The sequence below is a fragment of the Triticum urartu genome, chromosome 1 (genome assembly GCF_003073215.2).
Source record: "Triticum urartu cultivar G1812 chromosome 1, Tu2.1, whole genome shotgun sequence".
Classification (NCBI taxonomy): domain Eukaryota; kingdom Viridiplantae; phylum Streptophyta; class Magnoliopsida; order Poales; family Poaceae; genus Triticum; species Triticum urartu.
Window position 1 is genome coordinate 155,568,891 of NC_053022.1, and position 7,969 is coordinate 155,576,859.

A 7,969-nucleotide genomic window follows, 5' to 3' on the forward strand; every position below is an offset into this window, starting at 1 on the left:
TGGGAGAACTACTGCAATTGTGCCCCGGTTCATCTGGGCAAGCACCTCAGTAGAGAAAGCTAAAACTTACTGTCATGATAAGGCGAGAGCTGATCGCTGTTCGAGAGGTCTCGAGTCCCTAAAGACTTATGCCGCTTAGAGCGAGGAGTCGGCTTTGTCCGGCTTAAGGCGTGTATAGCGCCCTGAATTCGGCCTTCCGAATACTAGGGGCTTCGCCAAAATTTAAAATTGTAGACTTCTATGGCTAAGTGAGAGTGATAAAGCATTATAGTCCGATTTCCTTGTTCGTTGTGCTGAGCACCTCCCTCGAAGGACCCAACAATGGGAAAACGAGTACTCAGATTTATCCTGAACACCCCAGCACTCGTGGCATGGGGGCAGAAGCTGATGACTGGCCATCTCTCAGATCTAATAAACAGCCGCACAGAAGGTAATATTTTAAATTCAAACAAGCGTTGCATAGCGCATATGAACAAGTTTTCATAATACAGGATCACACGAGCAAGTTCATTCAAAAATTACATCCTTCGCACACTTGTCCGCCACAAGACGGGAACCCTTCAGGACACCCTCATAATACATTTCGGGGTGGCAATGCTCCTTGCCCTGCGGCGGCCCCTCCTTCACCAGGTTCTCGGCGTCCATCTTGGCCCAGTGCACCTTCGCACGGGCAAAAGCCCGGCGTGCACCTTCGATGCAGACGGACTGCTTTATGACTTCCAGCCGTGGGCAGGCATCCACAAGCCGCCTCACCAGGCCGAAGTAGCTGTTTGGAAGGGAGTCGCCAGGCCAGATCTGGACTATAAGGCCCCTCATGGCCTGTTCGGCCGCCTTGTGCAGCTCGACCAGTTGCTTCAGCTAGTCGCTCACAGGCATCAGGTGTTCGGTCCCAGTATACTGAGACCAGAACAACCTCTCCGTCGAGCTTCCCTCCTCGGCCTGGTAATACTTCGCGGCATCCGACACGTTGCCGGGCAAATCTGCGAATGCTCTTGGAGAGCTCCGGACTCGGGTAAGTAACAAGTAATTTACTTTCACATGCTTGCTTTGCATATTGAATGCCTTACCCGCTGCTATCTTCCTCATCACCTCAATTTCCTGGAGGGCCTTTTGGGCTTTAGCCTTGGCATGCTTTGTGCTCTCGAGGGCCGCGACAAGCTCGGACTCTTGCGTCTTCGAGTCAAGCTCCAAAGCCTCGTGCTTCTTCACGAGAGCCTGGAGCTCTTGCTGCACCTCGCCCACCCGTGCCTCTTGTTTTTCCCGCTCGGTGCGCTTCTTGGCCGCTTTGTTTTCGGCCTCGGACAGCGCTTGCTTCAGGGTCGCCACTTCGGTCGTGGCCCCTGGCACATCCATGATGATCCTATCATTTTGCAACCGCATCTTTATACATAAACACTATTCTGATCACGGGATCAGAATAATATTCTGATCACAACCCGACCTGCCCCGCTAGTAGTACGTTGAACTTCCCTGTGAACTAGGTTGAACTTCCGCCAACATTGCCCAAATGGGGCTTGCGATATACCGTTGGAAAGCTATGAACACCAATATCATGACCCAACTTAAATTTTTGGCAAAATATAAGCGGTTTAAGAGCAGTTTTGAAAACCGTTTTTTTTCACACAAAAAACGTGAATCGTATTTTTGATCGCATTTCTAAACCGTTTATCGGAATGAGGCATATAATATGGCATTGGAAAGCTGCTGCAAAACCTCTCCTTCTACATGTTGAAAGTATTCTCTAATTCCCTATGGTTAAAGAGTAATTTGAAAAAACGTAAAATTTCGTAAACCGAACAGCTGAGTTCGTTTTTTCGATGTCATTTCTAAACGGCTAATCCAATGGAGGCATATGATACAGCGTTAGAAAGCTTATGAAAATGCGCTACTTTTTCATCTTGAATGTTTTTTTTCTAATTTTGAATGGTTTAAGAGTAATTTAGAAAATGGCCCAAGTCCTACTGAGTTCGTATTTTCAAGCTAATTTTTTAATCATTCATCCCAATGCAGCAAATGATATGGCATTGGAAAGCTTGAACAAATGCGAAACTTTTTGGTATGTATTGTTTCTCCCAATTCTTTATGGTTTTAAGTCAGTTTCGAAAATGGCGAAAAAGGTATTTTCGCCGTAATTTCTACAAACTTTATCGGAATGGGGCAAATAATATACCGCTGAAAAGCTACGGAAAATGCAAAACTTTTTCATGTTGATGGTTTTCTCTGATTCCTAGCCGTTTTCAAGTAATTTCGAAAATGGCGGGATCATGCGTTTTGCCTTTATCGCGAAACAGATTCTTCGAAAATGCACCGCGTGAAGAACTCGAGCTTCTCGGCGCGTGTACCTGAACTTCACTCTGTTTTTCACGTGATTTTTTTGCTCATAGCTCTCCATCCACTACTCGTAGTTCTCCATCCACTCACCGGAATTGAGCAAGTGATATACCGATGGAAAACTGCTGTAAACACGCAACTTTCCCGTGTTGATCGTTTTTTCATACTCGTGACAATTTTAAAAGTTTTTCATCTCAAAATCATTCACTATAGTAGTCGAACTTCGTGCTGTTTTCGCGTTGAACTTCTGTGACGTATTTTTGTTTTTAATTTTCCCATCAATTTCGTCAGTGTTACACAAATGATATTCTCTTTGTGCAAACCTCTCTCACAACATATTTTTTAACTTTCTCCGACCGAGGACTTGAACTTACACAAATGATATTCTTGTCGTTTTGAAGTAAATTAGAAAATGACGAGATCATGATTTCTACCTTCATCGCGAACGGAAACGCACTGCATGAAGTAGTTGAACTTCTGGAGCATGTCTGTTTGAACCTCACTCTGTTTTTGACGTGCTATTTTTTGCAGTGCGTGAAGTAGTTGAACTTCTCGGGCATGTCTGTTGGAACTTCACTTTGTTTCACTTTAATTGTTTTTTTTCTTATATGAAATACACACCATGTACTACGTGAACTTCTGGTTATTATCACTTTGAACTTCTCTCTGGTTTGAGATAATTATTTTAAAACACAAAAAACAACATTTTTTTTGTATTTTGGACATCTAAATACACGGCGAACCTCTCTCACAAGAATTTTTTGAACTTTTCCTCGCCGAGCACTTGAACTTCTAGCAACTTTTTTTTTCGTTTATGGGTTGTTTTTAAAAGTGCAAAAATGGTGTTGTGTTTTTTATTTTTTGAACAAGTAAATCCTAGGTTTTAATAAACTCCGAACTTCTCTGTTATTTCAATTTGAACTTCACCTTTTTATATTTTGAGTAAAGAATAGTATTCAATTTTTATACGGAAATACAAGGTGAACCTCTCTGACAAGAATTTTTGAACTTCACCGGACTGAGCACTTGAACTTCTTTCAACAAACCTTTTAAGCTTTTATTTTTCACGATATTTTATGCATTTTTTGCTTTTCGGCGAAATGGCCCAGGTGTTCCCTTTTTTCATATGATGATTTTTCTTCTACACGTGGTACACGTGAACTTCGGAATTTTTGAAACAAGAACTTCGCGTGCTATTAATTTCAAGAGTTTTCTATTTTCATTTTTTGCGTACTTTTTCACGCGTGTTGAAAAACTACCCTGCTTGTAAGAATTTTTTCGCTTTTGCTTTTCATTTGAACTTCTACGCTTTATGTGTATTGTGTTTGTTTTTGCCAAAAGCTACCTTTTTGTGTGCCATTATTTAACAAAACGTGAGCTTCTACCCGAATTATAAGTACATTTTTCTCCAAAGCGGATGGGATTCACATAAGGAAGAGTTGCGGAAACAGACAGAACACAATGGACTTGAACACAGAATGAAGAAGATCAACACAGCCATACTAATTACCGCAAAAAATTGTGGTCTCCATTTCTTGACGTACTGGATACTTCCAATACATGACCTTCTAGTTAGGTAATGGGAAATGTCCTAGTTATGTAACAAATATCGAACCGCTCAATTATTTAAATTTGAACTTCTAGGTCTTTTTGAAAAGAGTGAAAATTTATTTTTATAAACTTTTAAAACTGCTTGGTTTATTTAATTTAACCTTCTTGGTATTGTAATAAAGATTCAACATCTCCGTTATTTAAATTTGAACCTCTATGGTTTTTTAGAAAAGAGGAAAATCCATTTTTTATAAATTTTGAACTATAGCATTTTTATAAATTTTGAACTTCTTAGTATATTCTTTAGTAACGAGGAATCCATGTTTCATATTAAACATCGAACCGCTCCGCTATTTAAATTTGAACTTCTTGGTTTTTTGACCTTCTCTATTATTTTATATTTAAACTTGTAAGTGTTTTCAATTTGACCTTCTTGGTTTTTTTAATAAACATTGAACTTCTGAGTTAGATAAATTTGAACCTCTAGGATTTCTTAAAGATGGGGAAAAGCCATTTTTTAAAATAAAATTTGGACTTCTATATTTTTATAATGTTTTTAGAAATGTTAAAAATTCCTTTAAACATTGAGTTACTTCTTTTTATTTTTTTCACTTGAGTTTCTTCGTGTGAAAATACCATATAGTTATTTACGTCAACTTTTAACAGCGAAGGTTCAGACTTCTCTCTCACATAAAAGAATTTTATTTTTTTTGTTTTGTAAGTGTTCTACTTTTTCCAAATTTTACTCACTCTTTGTTTCAAAAGTTTGGATTTTTGTTCAATGGACTAGCTGGTTTCGCCCTGAACTTCCATTTTCTTTACAAGTTTACAAACATTACACAGACGCCCAGAGTTGCAATTGTAAGTACATACTAAAGAAATTGGTTCCATTATCTTTAAAGATTAACACTTTGAAGAGGACACTGGCTAAATGGGTAAAATGGGGCCAAATGGCAATGCGGTGGAGCTATTCACCACCACACATTTTTTGTCCTCTCATCATTGTACGTGTTCTCTCACACTTTGATTGTCTTTTTGCTTCTTCTCTCCTAGGATGATTAAATCCAGCATTGCCGTAGCAACTAGGAAGATGCATAAATACCATCACGCGGGACAGTGATGTTGAGGGCCTCCTATATCTTGTACTGAGGAATTCTGCTCTCCAATCTAGGGTCTGGCGAAAAGATCAAATCCCCGATATGAGTCCAATTGCAAGGTGACATGGTTGTCAACATGTGAAAAAGAACAAACATATACACTGCACTTGACTCACCTGTTTTTGTTGGGGGTCGGCCAGTTCTGCCAAGACGGGGATAGGGTAGTTCTTGGGTGCCGCCGAGAACCGGGCGCGGATAGCCCTTGTCCGGCTCACCGAGGTCGTTGTAGTAGTCATAGCGGTACACACGGTCCCACTCCTCGTACCTTTTGGTTGTGCCGTCGCCTCGAAGATTGTTGAGTTCATCTTTGACGGTTTTGCACCGAAAGTGCAGCATTTTGCTGGGCAAATAGGTCTGAAAAAATAGCGAGAAAATGAAGTGACAAATAAACAAAACAAAACCTGTGAGAAGCAGGACTACTCAGTCCCCCAAACCCAGGCAGGCAGGTGCTCTGGGATTGAAAATAGGACTACTACCAATTAACCTGTGAGAAAAACAGATTTCAGTTTGTTTGCTTGTGATCTGTTTCTGAAGACAAGTTTATATGTCTGTCTCCCAATCCCCTGATCATCAGCGGAACACTTAAACATAGTTATTTTTCCTTTTGGTAAACAATAGAAAAGTTGGCATCTTGCTATAAGATCTAATGACTAGCTAGTTGTGGATCGAGAGATTCGGATATGCGCGGGGATGGGTGATTCTTGTCCAGAAAAAAGCCTATTAAACTATCAAACTGATGACACCTGCAACTTGTTGTTTTATAATTGTAATAATACTGGTAACTTGTACGAACCAGTCCGTTATATCTGTGAATAAAAGTCTTAAGATGAGTTCAGTCAGTAGGGATGGCAGCGGAGCAGTCCATGGCGGCGCGTGCGAGCAGTCCATGTTCTACTCATGCTCTGTATCTTCCTCTGTTCTTGCTTATCCATCAAAATCAAGGCGTCGACTTCATTAGGAGGAAGAAAATAGCATTAGCATTAGCTAGAAAGACTACCTCTTGCGTCTTCAGGCCAGCGGATCTTCACACAGCAGCAACTAGGACGAGATGGTGTGCACCTTGCGAGCCGGATCCTCGGGAAGTAACCTTCCTTGAGAAGGTCGAGCTGGCCTTTGCGAGAAGGTCACCCAGCAGCGGTTGGGGAAAGCAGACGAGTTGGGGGCATCACGACGGTGGACGGACGTGATGTGGAGCAGCTGCAGCAAGAAGAAGACAGGGCGCGGTGATGGAGTGCAGGGCCGGGGTTCCGATGCCTGGTGTTGACGGCAGCAGGATCCAACAAAGATCACTGGAGGAAGAGAAGGACAAGAGGAAGGGATTGACAGGATTTCTGCCGGCAGCAAGAAAGGGACTGCATGGGGAGGCGGCCATGGACTGCGTGCCAGGATGATGGTGCTCGAGGATCCCCGGCGGCGGCGACGATTGGGCCACGGAGGAGCGTGCGGCCATGGCGGAAGTGCGGCAACAGGTTCCCGGTGGCGTGGGCGGCGCCCAGCGACCCCGCGCTGGTAGGTCCGGGGGGGCGCCTTGGATAGGTCGGCCAGCTGGAGGAGGCGCGCAGGGCGGCGAGATCGAGCGAGGGTGGCGGCGCTCGGGGGAGGGGATCGAGGGAGGTCAAGGTGGGGATCGGGGCAGCGGGGGGGGTGGGGTGGTTTTTTTTGGACGTGAGGTGGGGGATCGAGGGAGGGTGGGCTTTTTCCTGTTACCGGTAGGTTCGGGAGTTCGGGAACAAGTCCATCGAGCCCTAGGGCTACCGTGATCCAAATAACTATTTTGATTCCAGGATCAAAGTAATGCTATTCTCGCTCTTTCTATATATATATAGACAAGGCATTTACTTACCTTTGTTTTCCTCGAGCTGCCTCTTGGCAAGACCGAGCTCTTTCTCGGACCGCTCGAGGTTCTGCTTCAGTGCAGCGACCTCCGCAGTCAGTGTGACAGAGGTCAGCAGCGAAGTCTCCATACGCATCTAGACATACTTATATTAGACTCCTGCAGATATTATTTGATCCTCTATTCGGCTTTTCTTTGTGAACACCAAACAAAGCATCAGGGGCTACTGTCTATGCGGTAATATTTTCCTATATTTTAAATACTTACCTCAAAGCCTGTTAGAAGGCTGTCACAGGCTTTAGTCAGTCCGCTCTTGGCGGACTGAACCTGTTGATCACCGCACTCATAATAGTGCGGTGCTCTTCGTCGATGGAAGCGCCGCGAAGTGCTCCCAGCAGGTTGTCCGGTGCCTCTGGATGGACAGATGTCACCGGCACGGGCGGCTTGCCCCTCTTGGAAGGGGGCCGCCTGCCGGAGTCCATAACCACTGGAGGTTCCGGTGCGGCGTTCGGCTGGGGGCCAAACTTGGAGCCCTTGGGAGTCTTGCTCCCTTCGCGCCTGGAGTCTGGAAGTTCGCCTTGAGGCGCCTCCGGGACTATCTCCCCCGGCTCGGTGCCCCTTGAGACAGTACCTCGACATTGTCCGTAGGGCGAGGAGAGGAGGCGGTTGGAAGTGTATCACTATTCGTATCCGACGAGTCCAAGGAACCGTCCGACGAGGATACGTCGATATGGGCTTGGGGCGGACTGCATAATCATATTCGACGTTAGGAGAAGCAGTGCAACAAAAGTATGCTATGAGTTACTCTGGTATCCGAATACTTACGACTTCGCCAGGGGCTTGACCCTGAGTAACCACTCGTCTTCGCCGTCGGCGGCGGCGGTGGAACAGTCCGGAAGGAGAGTCCTTTCCTTCTTGGACCCTTCGGCCTCCCCGGTTGGGGCGGCCTTCCTTTTCTTGTCTCCCCCGGCTGGAGGGGGAGAATCTTCATCTTCCTCCTCCTCGTTTTCACGGGAGGAGTGCGTCTCGGAGTTATCGGACGATGAGTCCGATACCACCTGGCACCGGGAACTCTTTCGGGTTCCCGTGGCCTTCT

At 44.7% G+C, this 7,969-nt stretch overlaps 1 long non-coding RNA gene across 2 annotated transcripts; it reads right to left on the reverse strand.

The window, feature by feature from the left end:
• Positions 1 to 4,676: 4,676 nt before the first annotated feature.
• Positions 4,677 to 6,714, reverse strand: LOC125552560. 2 transcript variants are annotated; one of them, XR_007303669.1, is made up of 3 exons: positions 6,037 to 6,714; positions 5,156 to 5,393; positions 4,677 to 5,056 (listed from the first exon to the last, which is right to left on the reverse strand). It is a non-coding gene; the product is annotated as an uncharacterized LOC125552560 (long non-coding RNA). The 2 variants fall into 2 exon arrangements; XR_007303668.1 differs by having other exon boundaries at positions 5,156 to 6,714.
• Positions 6,715 to 7,969: the final 1,255 nt, after the last annotated feature.